Source organism: Musa acuminata, chromosome BXJ1-6, assembly GCF_036884655.1.
Source record: "Musa acuminata AAA Group cultivar baxijiao chromosome BXJ1-6, Cavendish_Baxijiao_AAA, whole genome shotgun sequence".
Classification (NCBI taxonomy): Eukaryota; Viridiplantae; Streptophyta; class Magnoliopsida; order Zingiberales; family Musaceae; genus Musa; species Musa acuminata.
Window position 1 is genome coordinate 26369920 of NC_088332.1, and position 22469 is coordinate 26392388.

The 22469-nt window shown below is 38.5% G+C and overlaps 1 pseudogene; it reads left to right on the forward strand.

The window, feature by feature from the left end:
* The first annotated feature begins 445 nt into the window (after positions 1-445).
* On the forward strand, positions 446-10911 carry LOC135676654 (calmodulin-binding receptor-like cytoplasmic kinase 3; annotated as a pseudogene).
* The last annotated feature ends 11558 nt before the right edge of the window (positions 10912-22469 follow it).

Sequence of the window (22469 nt, forward strand, 5' to 3'; positions counted from 1 at the left end):
TCTTCCATAACGATACAGGATTGAGAATGGACCGTAGGATCACTCGTCGAGTCGACGATCAGAAAATAAGAAAAGTTAATACTAGTTGATAACAGCCATGTTTGCAACCTACTCGCTGAGAATGGACCGTAGGATCACCTGCTCGGAAACAAACACTACTCGCGTTTTACACCAATGGAAAACTGCCATCTGTATCTTTTCTCTCGCTCGACCCATCTTTTATTTGAACGCGTCGAGCTTCCGTGAGGGCGCCCGCGTATCGCCGGCCGCCTCGGAGGCGTTGTCCGTGCGGGCTTCGATTTCGGAAAGAAAACCCATGTTTGCAACCTTTCACTGTGACTGGATAACCTAGTGGGTTCTACCGGGGCCCAATATTTCATCCAATCAAAGGGCAGCAGAAGAATGAAGACGTGTTCGCCACAAGTCCCGGTCTTCCCGTGTCCCGCCTACGCTCAAAGCAACGCCAGGAACAGCCAGAAAGAAACCGGAATACTAATACCGCTATTATATTGTATTATTTACCAGCCCATCATCCCCGAGGGATTTACGATCGTAACCAGATTTCGCAGCTCGGAAGGCATCGCATCGCGCATTTCCCAATCTCATCTCCATCAGTCGTTTTCTTGCGTAGATTCGCGATCGGACTGTTTCATCTGGCCTCGGATGAAGACTAGGGTTTCTTGGTGGATCACGATGCTGATGCTTCGCTGATGTCTGTTTTCCTGCTCGATCTGGCGATCTTGGCACAGTTGCACTTCGGCTTCGTCGCTGGTTCGGTTTTAAGCGTTCACAAGGAGTGTCTATCTGGTCAGATTGGGTGTTCGTGGTCGGCGGATGAGTGCGAGTTCTTTGTAGGTCTGAATAAGGTGCTCAATTTTGTTTCTCTGTGTCAAGAGTTGGAATCGTACCTGGCGAGTGGGTGCTTGGTTTGTAAGTCTCACGCTGAGGAATGGGAAAGAATCAGCAAGGAGCACTGTGACCTGGACTGGACAGTCTTTGCCCTTGAGGAGAGTGATGCATGTCCCTCAGGTAATTCCTCTCCTTTGTTGTGCTCATGCATATATATTATGTAGTAAAAGGTATCTTCGAGGATATATTTTCTTTCATGAAATCTGTGTTGCTCAGCGAATTGGTTATCTGGGATTGTAATTATGTTTTGCATTGAGATTTTGCGAGCACCGAATGGTATATCAACCTAATAAGCAGTAAATGAACTTTATGTAACCTGGTGCACCTTTTCATGGCTAGTCCCTACAATGCATGCCTTTAAGCTAATCAGACAATGAAGACAAGCTTTGTGGCTTGCATGGCAGAAAAATAGACAGGTACAAATGGAAGAATACACATTCTTTCTCTCATGGTGAACCATCGAGCTCAAAAGGCATCAGAACTAAGCTATATATAGCCAACAACAAGCACACAAATAACATTGGAGATTATAAGCTGAAGCCAGTTTAAGAAACTGGGAATATGTTTCCATATTGTTGAAAGTTATCATTACAGCAGCAAATGGAGAAGCAACTATTATCTTATGGCAGGCATAGCAGCAAATTAGATTAGCACAAATGGGATATTACACATCCTTTTTCTCATGGTGAACCATCAAGCTCAAAAGGCACTGAATCCAAGCCATACATAGCCAACAACAAGCACAAAAGTAATGTTGGAGATTATGAGCTGAAACCAGTGTAAGAAACCAAGAATATGTTTCTAAATTGTTTAAAGATATCACTGCTGCACTAACAATTCTGAAGAAGAAAAGAATAATTAAGCTGCTCTTAAACTAAAAAACTGGAGGCATTAGAGCAGCTAGAGATGTGTGGTACCTGTAAGTCTGAGATATTTACTGTTAGGAAATTTCCAGCATTTTCTTAAGGTCAATTCTAAATAGATAGAGTTGCTCCATGAGATATTCAAGATGCTTCAGGTTAATTGCCAGCAATGTGTGTGAGATCCAACACCGTTTCTCATAGAAACTGTAGCAAGAGGTCAGAAAGATTGTATGATAAATTGTTCCATCTTGGAGATCTTCTTAATGATGGTTTCCTTTAAATGATGTAGATGGTCGCTTTTAAATACTACAGCCTAATTAATCTGAGATTGATAATTATCTTTTCTCTTTGAACTCCTCTTGATCCAGCATCTTGCAAAAAGAGAGAGAAGGTATCTTGTGGATGTTTTAGCACAATCAATCTGGGATACATTCTTACTGGTTCATCTTTTGTTCTTTGGGTTTTGGTTCTTCCAGTTTATTGCAATATATTAAAGAAGGCACCTGTTAAGCATGTTGGCATAAGCAAGCTGAGATGTTTCCTTGCTTGCCCATATTTTCTCTTTGGATCTTTTTTCCACTTTTCCAAAGACCTGAAGGGTCTAAGCTTTAGAGCTGATTTGATTGCTATAGGTTTTCACCAAATAGTTTCCACAATATTGTGTTGGTAACTTGATAATTAGAGCTAGAGATTGTTCCTAAAAGGATCACACTCAAAATAGTGGTCACAAATGTTTCCATATAATGAGTCTGATGAGACTTGAGAGTGCTATAGATAATAAACAAGTGAATATATGGGATGAGATTATTTGATAGCAGATTCCCATGAAAATCATGTCATGGACAAAGAGAACATTTTTTTATCATAGATATAAAGGAATTTTAGATGCAACACCTCAGTGGTGCAAGTTACAGTTTTAGACAGGATTATATGATGTTATTTGCTAAAGAAAGCGCATGTTTTAACATAGAAGAACTTTGATTATTAAAAAAATTCATGAACGGTGGAGATAGATTTATAGGGTGCACTAATTGTATAAGCTTTCTTAATGTGATGGCAATATATATTTTTTGTTATTATTTAACTGATCGAGTTTGTTACTCTTTGTATATTAGGTGCATTTTCTAATTGATGCTGAAATATAATTACTAATTAGTGCATTATCTTCTTAACAGTGGAGATGAGCTTGGTTTATGATATCAGACTTCTTCTGATTAATGCAAAATTTAGCAATTGAATCCATGTCAGCTTATCTTAATTTGGTTTTCCACTGGATCTGCTAAGAACAGAAGGGTAAAAACTTCTTCGACAATCATCTTATGCTGGCATCATTGATCAGCTTAAGCAAAAGGAGCAATAACATATTTTAGGTGCCACACTAGATAGTGTTATGCTATCCATTTCAGGAGCTTTCTTGCTGTGCTGTAACTTTCTTTGTCCTTGCTTCCGTTCAAAGTGCAATGACATTAGTGAGGATCCTGTTCTCGGTGGAGATTCAAGTTCATGTAAGATAACAGAGCAACTTTTTTTTTCCATCAATAGAAGTTGCACAAGGATAATATTTATGTGCTCTGAATGTCGTGAACACCAGTATCATGAAGTACATTACTTGTAAGCATGGTTTGTCTTGCTGGTCATTTTGGCTGTTATGAATTATTAGTTAATTTTTCCTTACTCAAATTGGTGATTAACTTTAATGTCTTGCATTCATAAATTAAATTTCTTTATCTAGTCCTCAATTGAGCCTTGTATCTTTTAGCTTAGAAATAAATTATGGTGTATGATTCTATTGATGTAATGGCATGTAAGTGGACCTACAAGATCTTGTCCTGCTAGACAATCAAGTATTTTCATAGAAGAGCTAGAGAAAGACATAAGAGAGCCAGGAAAACTTATCATTTATTGGAAATTGGAGTGGTGTTATTTCAGATCAAGTTAATCAAAATAATCGGGCCTAGAATTGATGCCAGTGATGAGCAGACTTAGTTCTATATAATAAAACAATGCAAATAAACTCCAATATATTGTTGTATTTTCTGACAGAAAACAGTTTCTTTTGTTTGGATAACTAGACCTGGGGAAACTGATGACTAAAACATGGTCTTGACTGGTAATCAGCAGAACGTTTGTGACATATTGAAGTCAAGGTGGGTTCTCATGAAGGTTTGAGATTGAAAAATGTGGTTAATTTTTTTGTCTTGACCTTGATATAAATTTTCATGGTATAACAACGACCATGCCAGTTTGATCAGGATTGATATGCTGGTAACGTGGAATAGTACCCATATACCAAAGATTATTTTTGGACCTTGTTTTTACATGCTTCACCAGTTCAACTAGCTGGTAGAGAATCGGGATTTGGGTATTAAGATATCATAGGTGGTTTGCAGCAGATAATGATGCAAGCCATGTTTAAGTAAATATATATATATATATATATATATATATATATATATATATATATATATCTGAAATTCTAGAAGTTGAAAACAAGTGATCAAGAGGAAGAAATTTTGTGGTATGCATACACAATCTGCTTCTCATGAATCTGTTCTGGTTGTGCTTATTGGCCATAGACCATTGAGAAGAAATTTTGAGTTTTTCTCCTCAACTTTGATTGAGAAGTAGATTGAATTATTCTCATCAACTTCGATCTTACATGCTTAATAACAAAATCAAGCTCAGTCTTACATGCTATAATTGTCATAAGAAAGAAGCACTGAAGTTATAGGGTTGTTTTTGCATCTAGATCAAAATTAAGGACGATACTGATGAGCGGCCATTTTTTATGTTTGGAAATTCTGCCAGGCCAAGATTTGCTTAATCTTTCCATTTGTTAGAACCCGTGAAACTAATGACCTTCGTATTATTGATACAATCTATTTTACAAACATTCTACAAAGTAGGAGCATCTCTCCAAATGACCTTTTCTCAATCAAGTTTCCAAGTGAAAACCTTCGTAGTTCTCTCAGGAATCATTCTGATGTTGAATTTGCTTATATATAAGTAGTATCCTTCTCAACAATAATTCTACCAAGGTAGTTGTATTGGATGTTTCGTCTCTCTGTGTTGCATGAAATGGAGATTTTTGGATTTGTTGTAAACTAACAATCAGTTATTTAATTTCTGCTACAATTATGGTCATTCCTTACAACTGCATAGCCCTAGGTAGTATTTAACTGCAGACAATTGAACCTATCCATGCATTATGTAATCTCTTGCTTCAGTTCTCCTTCGTACTATTAAAAGTGAATATGCAGCTCAAATGATGAGACATCAACAATTCAGATCATTTCTGTTTTCCTTATGCCACCTCATCAACTTGCATTCATATGTGGGTACATGTGCTTGATTGTTGTGCATGTTTGAGTTAATTTGTGTTTTTATGTGCTTTGTGTCTATGAGCTCCTGATATGCCTTCCAGTTCCTGATATTCAGTATATGTGTGTTCATCTAGTAAGTTATCTTTGAGGAAAAGGACAGAGGAAATGAGGTAGGAGATGTGTCTTCGTCTTTTTTCCTCTTAAGGAGTGTCTTCCATATGATATCTGTTATGCATGGACTAATAAGTATTTGAAATGTATTATGCACATTGTCATCTTAACTGTGATATCCTGAAATTTCAAAATCTCCTATTATTGTGGCTCAATGATTTATGGATTTTACATGGCAGCAGGTCCAGTGCTTGGACCCTCTCAGAAATTTTTTTTTGAATTTTTTCGAATAATTCATTGCATTAAATTGGCGTTTAAGAATTATGATTACCGTTTTCTAGCACTAGGAAGTTCTCAAATTAAGGAAACTAAAAATTGACTCAGAAAGATGGAGAAAAGTAGCCACTATCCTTGATGAATTAATCTCCTATTTGAGTGGACATACATTTTAAATTTCAAAATACAAGATTAGATGTTTTTGTTCTACTATATTTTTAAATCAAGGATTTAATTTTTTAAGGTTCACCCATGTTGGCCAGTATATCGCCAGCACAGGTTTTATACCAATCAGCACAAGCCACAAATTCACAAGATGGTATTTCAGTGCAACCTTATTAAGACACAATGCTGTTATGCTTGCATGATATGACACTGAATCTCCTGGGAACTCAGAAATCATGCTCTGGACACGTGTGTAACTACTTGACTTCAATTACTTCTTATGCAATTTTTCATTAGCTTGATTGCTCTGTAGTTTATTTCCCTGGATGCTTGTTAAACTATTTCTCATACACTAGAATTAGGTTTTGGCGGCTATTATAGGAAACTATGAAGCATCTTCCTATTCTTATCTAATATACCATTAGTACATCAGAAGTTCATTAAACAAATACTGAACATGCTGTTTTTGCTGTGATTTATAACTTTTGACCTATTAGCTGTTCAAATTTATTTTTATATCTTTGTTAATCATTCAGTGCTTTCCTTGCAATAAATTCTGACTCCATTGGTTATTGTACCTTTTCTACATGCCTTTGTCCATTTTTGCTATGGTAACATGCATGCATCACATGCTTCGTGTGGATTTTCTTTTTAATATTAGAGCTATGTTTCTCATTGTGCAAATTAATCATCATAGTTAAACCTCTGTTAACACATATCTATCTCTTTTGCATTGGATTCTTTTGAGCTAAGATCAAATTCAGAAAGGACATCAGGAACTCCATTGAGAATACCTCCTGGTCCATCTCGATTATTATTGTCCCTGCAACCAATTAAACTGATGCCATTACATCTCAGCCTCAGTGAAATCATGAGGCTTACTCATAATTTCTCGTCTTCATATATTATAGGTGAAGGTGGTTTTTCAACTGTCGACAAGGCTGAGCTTCCTAATGGGGCAGGTTGTTGCTTTAAAGCAAGCAAAGAAGGTGATTCACAAATTTTTATCTGACTGAAAAACTTGTAGATGCTCAATCCTGTATACATATTTACAGTTTATAACAGTATATAACTGTATAATGTGATAATTATCTGCATAGCAAGTTCATGGATATAATTATCAATGAAGTCAGGTTCAGAGTAGCTTTTCTTAACATATCATGCCTGTTTTTGCAACCAGTCAGCAATCAGAAGTAGCATTCAGTACAGTCTATTGGATGATATGTAAATAAGGTATCTGTGTTGTTAATATATAATAAGTTCAGACTTTCTCAGGGAATTGCTGGAAAGTTTTGGCTAATTAATAAGAAATTAATGTAAAAACATCTCACAATTAATGGACTCATGTGAGTCATGTCTTATGATTCATGTGCTTCTAATGGAAAGGTTCCAACTTCTAACTAGTTTTTCCCGTATAAACTACTGATATTTTGGAATTTTAGACAATTTCATGATCTCACCAATCCTTACTGATGTGACAAAATGAGATGTAAGCACCAATTTGGTTTAACATGTTCCTCAATGCAAACAGTATCGACTAATTAATTTAAACACTTTTATCTGAACTTTCATGTCCACCATGATGAATTCATGCCGAAAATATATTTATCCACTATTATGGGCTTAGTCTTTTCTTTTCTTGATGTGTTAAGAGTCCATCCACAATGTTTATGCTTGTTACAATGTCAAAAGATGAGTATCATGTTATTTAAGTTAGATTTCCAGTCGTTTCTATATCTCATTTTTACTAATGTATGACATCTGTAAACAGTTTTAATATTATGACCTCATCTATTCCACAATTAGTTTGAGTTGTCAATATTCTTATTTGTATTGATTGCCATATATTTCCAACTAAATTCTTTGCAACAAATTAAACTTGTTCTGTCAAATAGAAGTTATTGCTGGTTAAACATGTACTCAATGTTGTCATATGAGCTGCCATTTTCAATTTCTATTCTTGATTTCTTTGAGACATAATTATGCTTTTCACAGTTGGTATGTTTAACAGGAATATATTGCTGCTCTAAAAGCTGAATTTAAAAATGAAGTTGAACTCCTCACCAATATTGAACACAGAAATTTGGTCAGGTTACTGGGTTACACTAATAATGGAAATGAATGAATTATCATCACCGAGTATGTTCCTAATGGTACCTCAAGGGAGCATTTGGATGGTAAGATTTGTATTCAGAGTCGGCAAGCAATACCTAGGTTAAACGTTACCTTATATTATAATTAATTTGGCAGGTAAGTATGAGAAGATTTTGAATTTCAGTCAACGTCTAGAAATAGCTATTGGTGTCGTTCATGGATTGACTCATCTTCATATGTATGCAGGTGACACAGCCCTTTCCCATTCTATAAAATATAGATTTTTCTAGTAGACTTTTGCAATGCCATCTTCAATATTATGCCTTCGCCTTATTTCTGTTTTTTTTTCACTACGGCTGCTAATGGCTTGACCATTTAACTCCACCTAAGGTTTCTATTCATATTTACTTCCAACATGTTCAGATATTACAAAACTTGTTAGAGGACTTATACTATTTACTCTTGTTTATGTCTATATATAAATATATATATAAATATATAAATATATATATATATATATATCTCAATTATATAAAACCTGAAGACATATTGAATGCAGTATATTGTATGTAGGGCACATTTTCTATACAAGACTTAAAGACGTGTTGGATACCAACATTATGCATGTGATCTGGACTTTGCCTAATTAAAATTATAAAACTATAAACTATGTATAGAGCATATACATGTGTTAATTGCTATGTTGATGAGATGTTGTTCTACTTCGATGACTTCTGATGCCATCATGTTCATATCTCGTTCTGTCTGTGTCACATGTCCACATCATGCTCCGTCACCTATCAACATCCAGATTTAAAGTCTGTTTGCCTCTATTTTTAGATTTTGTTATTCATTGATAGTTTTTAAAGCACTAAGTTAGCATGTTGTCCTAGTAATTCATCTGACAAAGCATAGATGCATAGGCACCAACAGTTTAGATAACAGTGTCGGTCCATTTGATTGATCCAGTTTCTGATACATGTACCATTCTAGTGCTAAGGTATACATCTGGTTTGGCATGAACTAGATTAAAGTGTGTTGGCAATAAAAAGAAATGTTGGAAGGCGATTTTGTCAAATATCAAGATGTATTTTGGCAAAGAATGCAGGAAAGAGCAAAAGGAGCATTGGATCAATTGATAGTATCATCGGTCATACTAAAACTATATAGGGCGTCATGTTATATTACCAACACCAAATGAGTGTATTATGAGCTAGTACTATCGTGATAATTTTGCTTAGCAACTAAGAGTAGGTTAGTGTGCCTAAAACCCACAAGGCATAACTATTACACAGTTGAGCTCAACTTGAAAAAAGTCTAACCTACTGATGTCTCTTTTGTGCTAGTGTAACAGAATAAATGGCTTTTTATACAATACTTAGAGCCTATAGACTTCCTCGTATGAAAGAATGAGGAGCCTTAAGGTTTGCAGAATTTGTCTAAAGTTCTAGACATACCTAAAACTAATCTGGTTGAGATAGGCTGAGTTTGATACTAAAATTACATATTGTTGGAGGATTCAGGTAGTAATCGGTCAGTTACCAATTCCATACTAAAATACAATTCCCTGCTGAGCATCTTGATCCCATGATGGTTTCTGAACACACACAAAAGGAAGTTTTTCTGAAAAGAATGCCAACCTACACAGGAGCCGTAGTGTCCCTACTAACTCGAAGGCAGTGGGTTAATCTTTATTTGTTTCTTTTACATTATATATATGTGCAATTTAAGAGAATATCAGTCTTCCTATGAGAATATTCATATGTAAAACCACCTACAATGAATAGATTAAATAGTGTGTACTCCTCAAAATTTATTAATAGTTTAACATGAACTTTTGGTTCTCTTTACACCCACATTTCTTTCAACTTGTAAAAGACTTCTGATTATATTTTGTACACAGATTCCTAATTAACTTGAAAGGCCAGAATCCTATTAAATACTGACCCTCTCAAAGAAATATAATTCAAGACTTATAGCATAATATAAACACTATAATCCCCTTGTAATAATATAAAAAAAATCAAAATTTGTTTGTCATTTTAGTAACAGTCTATTCTGATAGAATAAGAAATGGTTGTGCGTGTCAAAAGTTATCATAGTTTTAGTTGAGACTTAAATAATGAAACATCATTTAATATGGTTTGGACCTGCTAAAAAATGTCCTACAAATGGATGATGAACTAATTCAGCTTAGATCTGCTGAGGCAGATAGAGGATGACCAAACAACATTAAGCTAGAAATAGCACACACAAAAGTGATGGTCATCGTATTATTTATTTGGTGATATTTCTTAAAGTAGGTCAATAGCTGAAAGGAATCACTCCAAAAGGTAATTAATAATTTGATGTTTCATGTGAAAGTTAGAATGATAAAGATATCAAGTTCCTATATATGTTTAGCTTGCACTAGTTGATTGGGTACATTGATGCATGATCTTAGTTGCTCTTTAGCTTTAACAGTCTGATAATCTGCTTTCTTATGTTTTCTGCCAGAGAAGAATATTATCCATCGTGATGTGAAGGCATCGAACATTCTGCTGACTGAAGGCTTTACAGCAAAGGTAGCTGACTATGGCTTTGCTACGTCAGGACCCACAGAAAAGACGAGACTCACATTTGAGACCAAAGTGAAAGGAACAGCTGGATACACCAGAATATATCAGTACCTTTCACCTCACACCTAAGAGTGATGTTCACTCTTTTGGTATATTGCTATTGGAAATTCTATCGGCACGACGCCCTGTAGAAATAAAGAGAAAGGTTGATGAAAAGATTACTGTGAGATGGGTAAGCTTAATTTTAAACTATATTTCGGTGGTGGTGTAGACTTAAACTATAGACATGATTTTGTAATATTAATTTTACAGCACTTTGTCAATTTAGTTGTGTCAATCTCTGATGGTGCAGGCCTTCAGCAAATATAACGAAGGCAACGAAAGAGAAATTTTGTATCGTTGGCTGCGGGCAGTGGTAGAAGCGGAGGTATTAAAGAAGATTATCACTTTGTCTTTTCGGTGTGCTGCACCGACCCGTAGAGATCGACCAGTCACGAGGGAAGTTGTAGACCGGGGATAATGAGTCGAGCTGTCATATCTCATATTTATAAAATATAATAAATTGTTATTTTATTATTTATAATTTATAGACAATGTTTTTTCTTTTCTTCATTCTTGAATTTAAATTTTTATCTTTATAATAATAAATATTTTATTAAATAAAAAAATTATATTTTTTGATAGGGTCATAAATTATAAAATAATAGATTATTTTTCGTTAGGTTTCAAATCTATTATAAAATAATAGATTATTTTAAAAATAAATATAAAATAAAAATATATCAGTAATCACACATACACATGTTGGTAGGAATATTAAAAAATCATAAAAATAATTTTAAATATTTATAATATATATATATATAAATAATTTAATATTAGAATGATAATATATTAATTCATCATAAAATTATTTTATATAATAAAAAAATGATAATTTCTTATGTAATAAATAAAATTATGCATTAGCCACATGCAACATGTATATAATAATAAGATAATAAAGACGTACATTACACTCGATAATATACTTTCCTAAAAGTAATAGAGGTATATTTTATAGGATGAATTTCTCTTAATAGCATATGAAGTGATATCTTTCATACATTATATTTGTGTCCTAAAAGTGAGGATACGTTCCTCCCAATAGCGGATAGAGGAATCAAACCATTATGTCTGACGGCTCGCTAATCCCAATCATCATATTTGCTTTCAGCAAGGATACATAAATATCTATGATCATTCATTTATATTCATCCAAGAAATAGTCTGATCAAATACTATAAGAGATAATGCTTGATGTATGATCTAGTAGACTATGTCCATTGGTGGCTTTGCATTGTGATGGACTCACAGCTCCTTTTACATATTGTACTTTCAATATGGACCACTAGTATAGTCACTTTTTCTACATGGTAATAACCATATCAATAATCATTTTTAAATGATATCTATAGATAAAATTTTTAAGTTCATCAAAATAAAACATTAATATTTCAATAGTCTTCAATCAACCAAAACCCTAATTGGAATAGCCTAATTGATTTGAACTAAACTCAATTCAATTATGATCTAATGAAATCAATCTCAAATCCTTATTGAACCGATCTAGAATCACCATAGATTAATCTAATTTACATTTGATTGATTTTGATTAGCTTAACTAGTCAAGTTTGATTGAAATCACCCTAAACGGTATGATCAAACCTATCTGATTCAATCAATTCACGAGCTCAAGCCAATAAAGGGATAGGTAATTGGGCTATGTCATATAGTGCTATCCTAAACTAAATCAACCAACCTAAGTCTTGGACAAGTTATGTGCGCTATACATGCTTGTCCCTAGTAATAGGCTAGGTTGAGGTACAACGGGCTACAAAGAGAAGTGATGATATGTTTAGTGCCAATCGTAGAACTAGGCGAGCCTAACTTTGAGGATTTGACTTAGCCTCACTCATAACTTTAGTTGAGTCTTTCCACTATACTTGACTCGTAGGTTGGGTCATGTCTGACCATATGGATTGGGTCATATTTTGTCATATGGGTTGGGTCATACTTGGCCATATGGGTTGGATCATGCCTGACCATATGGGTTGGGTCGAACCTTTCCACATGGGTTGAGACGTACATGGCCACATGAGTTGGGTTGTAGCTGGCCACATGGGCTGAGTCATGCATGGGCACATGAGTTAGGTTGTACTTTGTCACATGGGTGGGCTACTACTTGGCCACATGCATTGGGTAATGCCTGACCATATAAGTGTTGAATCTCAGATTTTGATGATGAAATCAATTGATGAAGTTATGATCTAATGAGCGTTTGAGTGACACAGGACTATCTTCGATCATGGAAAGGTAAATCGATTGAAGTAGGAGAATCAGACGTTGGGTCGGAATGAATCATGTCAGAAGATTGGACGTCGGGTCGGAGGATTGGTCGACGTGCCGGAAGATAGACTTCGTGTTGTGAGTTTGAGCATCGGGCTAGAGGGATCAGATATTGCGCCAAGAAGATCGGATACTAGTCCTAGGTGCTTTGCAAGCTAATCACGTGAGTGATGACACGCGTGACATGATACGTAATTTTTATTTATTTATTATATTGTTTGATATTTTCTTACTTTATATTGCTTATTGCATATATATAAATATAAATATATATATATATATATATATATATATATATATATATATATATATATATATATATATATATATATATATATATATATATATTGTGATGTCCATGAATCTATGCAATGGGAATCAGATCATAATGATATCACGATAATGAGACCGATTCGCCTTTACACACAAACCCTAAATAATCCCGATCATAGGTTACTCGAAAGAGACATTGAGATAATCTGACAAACTAGTGTAATGTATACCCATCTATATGATGGAGGCGGTTGATCTCAAAATTGCTCATGTGGGGATACTAGATATACAGTGCATGTGCTCATTAGAAAATAAGTTCACTAATTGATTCGCTTACAGAATGTTAGATGATTAATGATACCTCATTGTCAGACAACGATTTCGTCGTCCTAGTAGTGTATCTGGTCTTTAGACTTTAGACACCAAGGATGTCCTGTATGAGTACTCCACTCTTTGATATCGAACTTATAGGTCTAAAAGTTCCAGATCTTGTATAATCGATTATCGGGAATAGCAGCCAACTTTACGAGGGCTATTGAGTGTCGATAGAGGATCATCCGCTCTCGGTGTTATAAGAGAAATATCATATATGTTCTTGCTCAAACAAATCCCTGGTCAGGGTTATTTAGATTGAGAGAGAAAGAGTTCTTTAAGAGAATCCGATTAGAGAGAAACTCGAGTAGAAACTGTATGGGCCTAATAGCACCTTTACCCAGTATATAATCTCTAAGATATTAGATGGATAAGGGACTATAGGTACATGGTAATTGAGGACAGATAGGTCCAAAGGATTAGATTCTCCTATATCGTTTGGGGACTACGGCGTAGTGGCCTAATACATTCGTAGTCGATGAGTTGAGTGAATTATCATGGAGATAATAATTCACTAAGTTAGAAGAAGTTCTGACAGATATACCTCATGGCCAGCTCGATATTAGGCATAGAGGATCACACACATATGGTAGGTGTTACGACAAGTAGAGGTTCGAATATGAGATATCCATTGGAGCCCCTATTATTGGATATCCAATAAGCCCTTGAATTATTAGATCCTATAGATGAGATCCAATAAGAACCAATGAGAGATTATTAGATATAGATCCACTAATCTAAGAGGCTTGGGTAGTTGGATGGAGATCCAATACCCAATATGGTAGGATTCATCAGGGTTAAGTGGATATGGGGCCTCTATAAAAAAGAGGGAACCTAAGGGACATAAGCTAGGCCTTTTTGGCTACCACCTCTTATTTTTCTCCCCTCTTCTCCTCCTTAGTCAATAGCCACTATTTGGGGTATGTGAAGATTTATATGTTCGAAAATTTGGGGCGACATTATATGTACACCAGAAGAATAGAAAGACAAAATCCTAGAATTCCCATGTAAAAGAAGGTTTCTGTTAGTGCCGGGTGAATTAGTGCAGCGGATTAAAACGTCGGTTTTGACAAATCTTTCGTATGATAAAAATCGAACTCAGAAGTGCTTAACTTGAAGGCGTATTCGCAAAGTTGTGCAGCAAAGGTAATGAGGAAATAAAGCAAGTAAAAAGGTTTGCAGTAATGTAAATAGCAGTAATGAAATGCAAACCAGAGATTACGCCGATTTTAAAGTGGTTCGGTCAAATGACCTACATCCACTTGCGAGGCCCCTCTTCGATGAAGCTCCCACCTTCCACTAGCAAATCTCTTGAAGGGGAAGGGTAAATACCCCTCTTATAACTTTTTATAAGCGGTTCACTCTCTTACAGATTTTCAGCAAAAAAGGAGGTGAACACTAGCAAATTGAAAACAAGACTAGCTAAGACTTTTCTAAGACCTTTCTCTCAATCAATTGCTTATTAAAATGTTGTAATCTCAGTTAAGATTTGAGGGGTATTTATAGGCCTCAAGAGGATTCAAATTTGGGCTCCAAAATTTGAATTCTCTTTGGTTCCCGATGCTGGCGGTGCCACCGCCTGTCAGTTTCTGACACTGACAATGGCTGGCGGTGCCACCGCCTAGGCCAATTCAACTCATTAGTTGGGCTCCAAACTTGGCCCAAACCAGTCCGAACTCGGGCCCAATTGGCCCCTACTTGGGTTATAGGATTAACACCTAATCCTAACCCTAATTAACGTGCTAACTACGAATTTAAAGACATTTTCTAAGCTATTACAAAGTCCGTAAGTCAAGACTTCTTCCGGTGAGCTTCCGGCGAACTTCCGACGGTCTTCCGATAAACTCTCGGAAACCATTCTGCGGACTCTCGGCAAGCTCCTAGACTTCACGATTTGATCTTGGCGAGTTCCAACGAGCTTCTTCGACCAGCTCCGATCTTTCTCGGCGAGCTCCGCGAACTTCCAACGAACCTTCCGGTGAGCTTCCGAAAAACCCTTCGGCAAGCTCCCTACTTATTCTTGTCTAGTTCCGGCAGCATTCCCGACGAACCTTCGGACTTCCGTCGAACTCTCGAACTCGCAACGAATCCTTCGTACTTGACTCCGACACTTTGTTTTGCTTTATATCTTCGTCGTTATCGTAGTTAATCCTGCACACACAAGCAAAAACTCTACTCTGATCTAGATAATTATTACAACGCAAATTGACATTCTGTTGCCCGGCACGTCATTGGTTGGCGCTTCGTCCGATTCTTCAGCGCATTGTCCTCTCTTGCGGCTTGTTGCCCAATCGGCGGTTGACCTCCGCAACTCCGATATCCTTGGCGCAATTCTGCTCTCTTTGGCCCGATGCCCGACGTCCGAAGCCTTCTGTCGTTCAATACCCTGACGTGATCTCCTCCGGCGCAACGTCAATTCCTCCTGCGTCAACTGTTTAATCTTGATCGAGTAGACCTGCATCACTCAAAATGCAGTTAAACATCTAAACACAATTCTCCAGCGATTTGAACTCAATAGGCTGCCGCAACCAAACTTGCATCAAGAATTAGGCGACCTCATACAAAGTTTCTCAAGAAAAGGACCTCTTACACAATTGGCAAAGGTTACTTTCAGATGTGCTATTTGGTGGATGTGGAAGGAGAGATGTAGCAGAATCTTTGAATGTCAACACACAAACAATGCTCAGCTCTTGACAGAGATTATTAGAGACTCAAGATCATGCATGGAGCATAATCTCAAAATGGAGCACTTTACACGAAGAGAAAGAGATATTTTTATCAAATTCAATTTTACTATTAGCTAAAGATCTTGGCAACGATGTTAAATGCTGTAACCAATGGTAGTCTTGGCACATCTTAACATGCTCGTTACAGTTAGGAGTTAAAGTCTACAACATGTGTAGTCATAACTACCACATATGTACTCAATGAGTTACCTGACTTTGTCTATGACTTGTATAGACAAAGCTATTTGTAGAAACGTTACACATAATCAATTTACTTTTACTTACCAAAAAAAAAACATCTAAACACAATCAATTAGTTTCATCATCAAAATCTGGGATTCAACAATCTCCCCTTTTTTTATGATGACAACTAATTGATGACTAACGGAGTTAACCTTAACTCTCCGGAGTTTAAACAAACTCCCCCTATCAATATGCCATATTGATAGAACCTTGAATTCAAACTGAATTCAAGTCATTGCAATATTCATCATAAATACTTGCAACACATCATCACGAACATATGCATAAACTTATGCATCACATGTCATGTCATCAACATGCTAGTCATAGGTGCCCAGGAAGCCAATCACGTGAGTGATGGCACGTGTGACTTGATACAGAATCTTTTTGCTTATTATCTTTTGGCGTATATCACTTTATAACTATTGCATAAATGCATACATATATTGTGATGTCCTTGGATTTGTGCAATGGGAATCGGATCGTGATGAGATCACGATAATGAGATCGATTCACCTTTAAACACATGTCCTAAATAATCCCGGTCATAGGTTACTCGAGAGGGACATCGTGATAACCGGACAGACTGGTGTGCTGTATACCCATCCATATGATGGATGCAACTGGTCTCATAGTTGCTCGTGTAGGGACACTGGGGATATAGTACAGGTGCTCATTGGAGAATGAGTTCACTGATTGATCCGCTTACGGAATGCTGGATGGTTGATGATGCCTTATTATCAGACAGCAATTCCGTAGTCCTAGTGGTGTATCTGGTTCTTAGACTTGAGACACCAAGGATGTCCTGTATGAGTGCTCCACTCTTTGATACCAGACTTATAGGTTTGGCTGTCCCAAATCTAGTACAACCTGTCATTGGGAGTGATAGTCGACCTTACGAGGGCTATTGAGTGTCGATAGAGGATCATCCACTCTCGGCGTCATAAGAGGAATATCCCATGTGTTCTTGCTCAGACAAATCCTTGGCCAGGGTCATTCGGGTTGAGAGAGAAAGAGTTCTCCGGGAGAATCCGATTAGAGCGAGACTCGAGTAAAAACCGTATGGGTCTGACAACACCATGCTCGATATACGGTCTCTGGGATATTAGATGGATGAGGGACTATAGGTACAAGGTAACTGAGGACAGACAGGTCTAATGGATTGGATTCCCCTGTATCGTTTGGGGACTACGGCGTAGTGGCCTAGTACGTCCGTAGTCGATGAGTCAAGTGAATTATTACAGAGATAATAATTCACTGAGTTAGAAGGAGTTCTGACAGGTATGACTCACGGCCAGCTCGATATTGGGCCTAGAGGGTCACACACATATGGTAGGCATTGCGATGAGTAGAGGTTCGGATATGAGATATCCGACGGAGCCCTTGTCTTATTAGATGCAGATCCAATACCCACTAGGGGAGGACCCATTAGGGTTTGATAGGGGACCTCTATAAATAGGAGGGATTCAAAGCCTCATAGGCTAGAGCCTTTGCTTGTCTTTCCTATTCTCCTCTCCCTCTCCACCTCAGAGCAGGCCTGGAGTTTTGAGGAGCGTCGTCGCAACCCTGCTGTGTGGATCACCGCTAGAGAGGAGGACGCTTGACCTCCTTCACCCTCTCCTAAGGATCTGCAAGGAAACAGGGATATACGATCTCCCTAGGTAACACAATCTACTCTATACGCAGTTTTGAGTTTCGTGGATTTTGCGCACCAATCTTCGTACGACGACGAACATCGTTTTGGGAATCGGGGATTTTGTTTTCTTGTTCTTCCGCTGCGCATATGATGTCGCCCCCAAGATTTCCCAACAGTGGTATCAGAGCCAGGTTGCTCGTGCGAATGATTGGTTTTGAACTGCGTGTGTTGTGTTTAGGAAGAATTTTGAAGTCAAAATCGTTGACGCAAAAACAAGGAAGGGCAGCAACAGTTGCTGCCCTCGATCTGCATGCGTGCAGCGCAGCCGAAGGCGGGCAGCACAGGGGCTGCGTCTGCAGCAGCCGGCCAGCGGCCTGCTTGCGTCCGACGGGACTGGCAGCCCGCTGGCAGAGGCGCCTGCGGCCGCTTCTCCCGCGGGGTGAGGCGCCGTAGGGCAGCGGCGCCTACCGCCGCTGCTCCCGCGGGCGAAACCCCCCACAAGGGCGGCCGCCCGGCGGGATAGCACCTCCTGCGGGCGTTGCCCCGCGGGCAGAACCGCCCGCGGAGGCGGCGGCGCCCCCAGGGGCGCCATCCTGCAGGGGCAGCACCGCCTGCGGGCGTTGCCCCGCCAGCAGAACCGCCCGCGGGGGCGCCCACCTGCAGCGGCAGGCAAAAGACAGTTTTGCCCCTCGGAATTTAAGAAATTCTATTTTCTGTCTTTTATCCAAATTACGAAAATACCCCTATGCATTCAGAAATTTCCTATATGTCCCTGATTTCAGAAAATATTAATTAATTAAAAAGTTTAGTTGATTATTATTTTTATTATTATCTAGTAGTCCTATATGATGATGATTATTTATACATGTGATGTATGATGTGTGGACGGATGATCATGGACCGTGTGATGTGTGTACTTGTGATTATTATTATTGAGGTCTGCGTGCCTCCATTATATTTCTCGTTTATTGTCGGGCCTGCGTGCCTATGATTAAGTTGTAATCACATGAGGAAGCACAGCGGGAGCGTGGATGCGATAGCGGGACCCACGAGACGGACTATCGTGATGCATGAAGATGCATCAAGATGTCGACGGAACCGACGATGACGAGATGGATGATCACAGGGCATGGAGATGCACCGTTGCACACATAGATCTTGATGTGAGTGATTAGGCCTACTACTGGCTCGGGCCTAATCATATTAGGTTGTGGTCCATGATCATCTGGTGTGATTGCTTATACACATACTAGATATGTATATATATTTGCATGCGATGTAGATATATATTAAATATGTATATGTGTGACATGTCATATTAGGAGACCAAATCATAGAAACATCTCTCGATAATATTAAGTCGGTAAACGTGAGGCAATTAGATTGACCTACGTGGTCTTCCATCATTATGAGTAGGAACCGATTCCCGATGTAGGTTGAGTTGGTCGAGTCCCTCGAGACTCACCTATATCGCGATTCGCTATCTTGCTTACAACATAGAGATGTCACCGGTGACCTGAGGGCATGGTATGCTTGATCGAGTCCCTCGAGGGTATATCATCAAATCAGACTCATCTTGTAACGAAGGTGTTGACTTAATCGAGCATAATGGTTGGTCGAGTCCCTCGAGGCCATGGTGATTCGGAGGCCGAATAGGACGGGAATCACAAAGAGTTGTGATCGACAAGAGTTGCCTACCTTTTAGGCTTAGTGTGATTGGTCGAGTCCCTCGAGGTTACACTAAGACGCTGATTGGATCCTGATCCCCACTAGAAGTCTGCCGGAGACTTCCGTTTCACGTGCTGAGGGTGTCGCGTGACTCGTTAGTAAAATAGTGGGAGCATATTAAGATAGAAATCCATATCTTGATAATTTATTACAAAATCTGCATGTTATTCATTTCTGTTGCATCTTTATCTTTATTTTTAGAAAATGTCGCTTTCAAAACGTGGCATACTTGATGTCAACCGCCTCACTGGTCCAAATTATACGGATTGGCTCCGTAACTTGAGAATTGTTCTTACAGCGGAGAAAATCGTGTACGTCCTTGATACAGTGATGCCTACGCTCGAAGAAGGGGCAAGCGAGGATGAGATCGCTCGCTATGTGAAGTACATTGATGACTCCACTCTTGCTCAATGCTATATGTTGGGCTCTATGACTCCTGAGTTACAGAGACAACATGAAAAGATGGATGTCAGATCCATTCTCCTACATGTCCGTAAATTGTTTGAGGAACAGGGAAGGACTCAACGATATGAGATATCCAAGAGCCTTTTCCACGCTAGGATGACTGAGGGGACACCGATTCAGAACCATGTCCTCAAGATGATTGAGTGGATAGAGAAACTCACAGGTCTAGGAATGGTCCTAGAAGATAACTTGTGTGTGGACATTGTGCTTCAGTCCCTACCAGATTCCTTTTCACAGTTCATAATGAATTTTAATATGAACAAGCTTGAGGTGACTCTCCCAGAGATCCTCAATATGTTGAGGGGGGCAGAGAGTACTATTAAGAAAGAGAAGCCAGTTCTCTACACTGGTGAGACTAGAAAGAAAAGGAAAGCAGAAAGGGCCCTTAAGAAGGGAAAGGGCAAGGGCAAACCAGGTAAAGCAAATGTTGCTAAGAAAGACCCAACAAAGGACAAAGGCCAGTGCTTCCACTGTGATAAAAATGGGTATTGGAAGAGGAACTACAAAGAGTACCTTGCAGAAAGGGCGAAATAGAAGCTTGGAGAAGCTTTAGGTACATTCATGATCAATCTCCAATTGACAGATTTTTGTGATAGTGCATTGGTATTGGATACCAGTATTGCTTATTACATCTACAATTTATTGTAAATTCTAGCAAAGCCGAGGGGAGATTGACGAGAGGAATATTGCATAAAGGTTTGTTTATGCAAGACAATACTCCACATATCATGAATGTAAGTGTCTTAGAGGAAACGAGATGAGGTGAACAGTGCATATCTATGGCATTGTAGGCTAGGTCATATCCATGAGGGAATGATTCAAAAGTTGCTAAATGATGGATATCTAGATCCATTCGACTATGTGTCATATGCAACTTGCGAGTCTTGCCTTCGTGGAAAACTAACCAACTCTTCATTTAGTGGAACTAAAGAGAGAGCCACTGAGCTGTTGGAACTCATACATAGTGATGTATGTGGACCCATGTTAACTCATGCCATTGGTGGTTACTCCTACTTCATTACCTTTACTGATGATTTTTCAAAGTATGGATATGTGTACTTAATGAAGTACAAGTCCGAGGCCTTTGAGAAATTCAGAGAGTATAAGAATGAGGTGGAGAACTAGACTGGAAAGAGTATCAAAACTCTTCGATCAGATCAAGGAGGTGAGTACTTAAGTACAGAGTTTACTCAGTTCCTCAAGGACCATGGGATATTATCCCAATGGATACCTCCTTATACACCTCAGCTCAATGGTGTCTCTGAAAGGAGAAATCGTACGCTATTAGATATGGTACGGTCCATGATGAGTTTCGCTGACCTACCCATCTTATTCTAAGGATATGCCCTAGAGATCGCAGCTTACCTTCTGAACAGAGTTTCAACTAAGTCGGTAGTGTCTACACCATATGAGATATTGAAAGGGAAGAAGCCTGATCTTAAGGTTGTTAAGATTTGGGACTGCCCTGCCCATGTTAAAAGACACAACCCCGATAAGTTAGAATCAAGGACAGAGCAATGCAAATTTGTGGGATACCCCAAGGAAACTTGTGGGTATTATTTCTATCATCTCGAGGACCAAAAGGTCTTTGTAGCTAAGAGAGCAGTGTTCCTTGAGAAGGAACACATTCTTGGCGGAGACAGTGGGAGAATGATAGAGTTGAGCGAGGTTGGAGAACCAAGCTCAAGCACCACTCTACAGCCCGAGTCTGTTCAGGTACCTAATACACAAGTTTCAACTTTACGCAGGTCTGATAGAGTATCCCATCCTCCTGAAGGATATGTGGGACATATTAGAGGAGAGGATGTTGAGGATATTGATCCTCAGACCTACGAGGAGGCTATTATGAGTATAGACTCCGGGAAGTGGCAAGAAGCCATGAATTCTGAGATGGATTCTATGTACTTCAACACGGTTTGGAACCTAGTTGATGCGCCCGAAGGTATTGTACCCATCGGTTGCAAGTGGATCTTTAAGAAAAAGATCGGAGTGGATGGAAAGGTAGAGACCTATAAAGCAAGGCTAGTGGCTAAGGGGTATCGTCAAAGGCAAGATGTTGACTACGACGAAACCTTCTCACCCGTAGTAATGCTAAAATCCATCAGAATTATATTGGCTATTACAGCACACTATGCTTATGAGATTTGGCAGATGGATGTGAAAACCGCATTCCTCAATGGGAACCTCGAGGAGGAGGTGTATATGATGCAACCTGAGGGATTCGTGTCTAAGAACTGCCCAGATAAGGTGTGTAGGTTGCTTAGATCCATTTATGGACTAAAGCAAGCTTCCCGAAGTTGGAACATAAGATTTGATGTGGCAATCAGATCTTATGACTT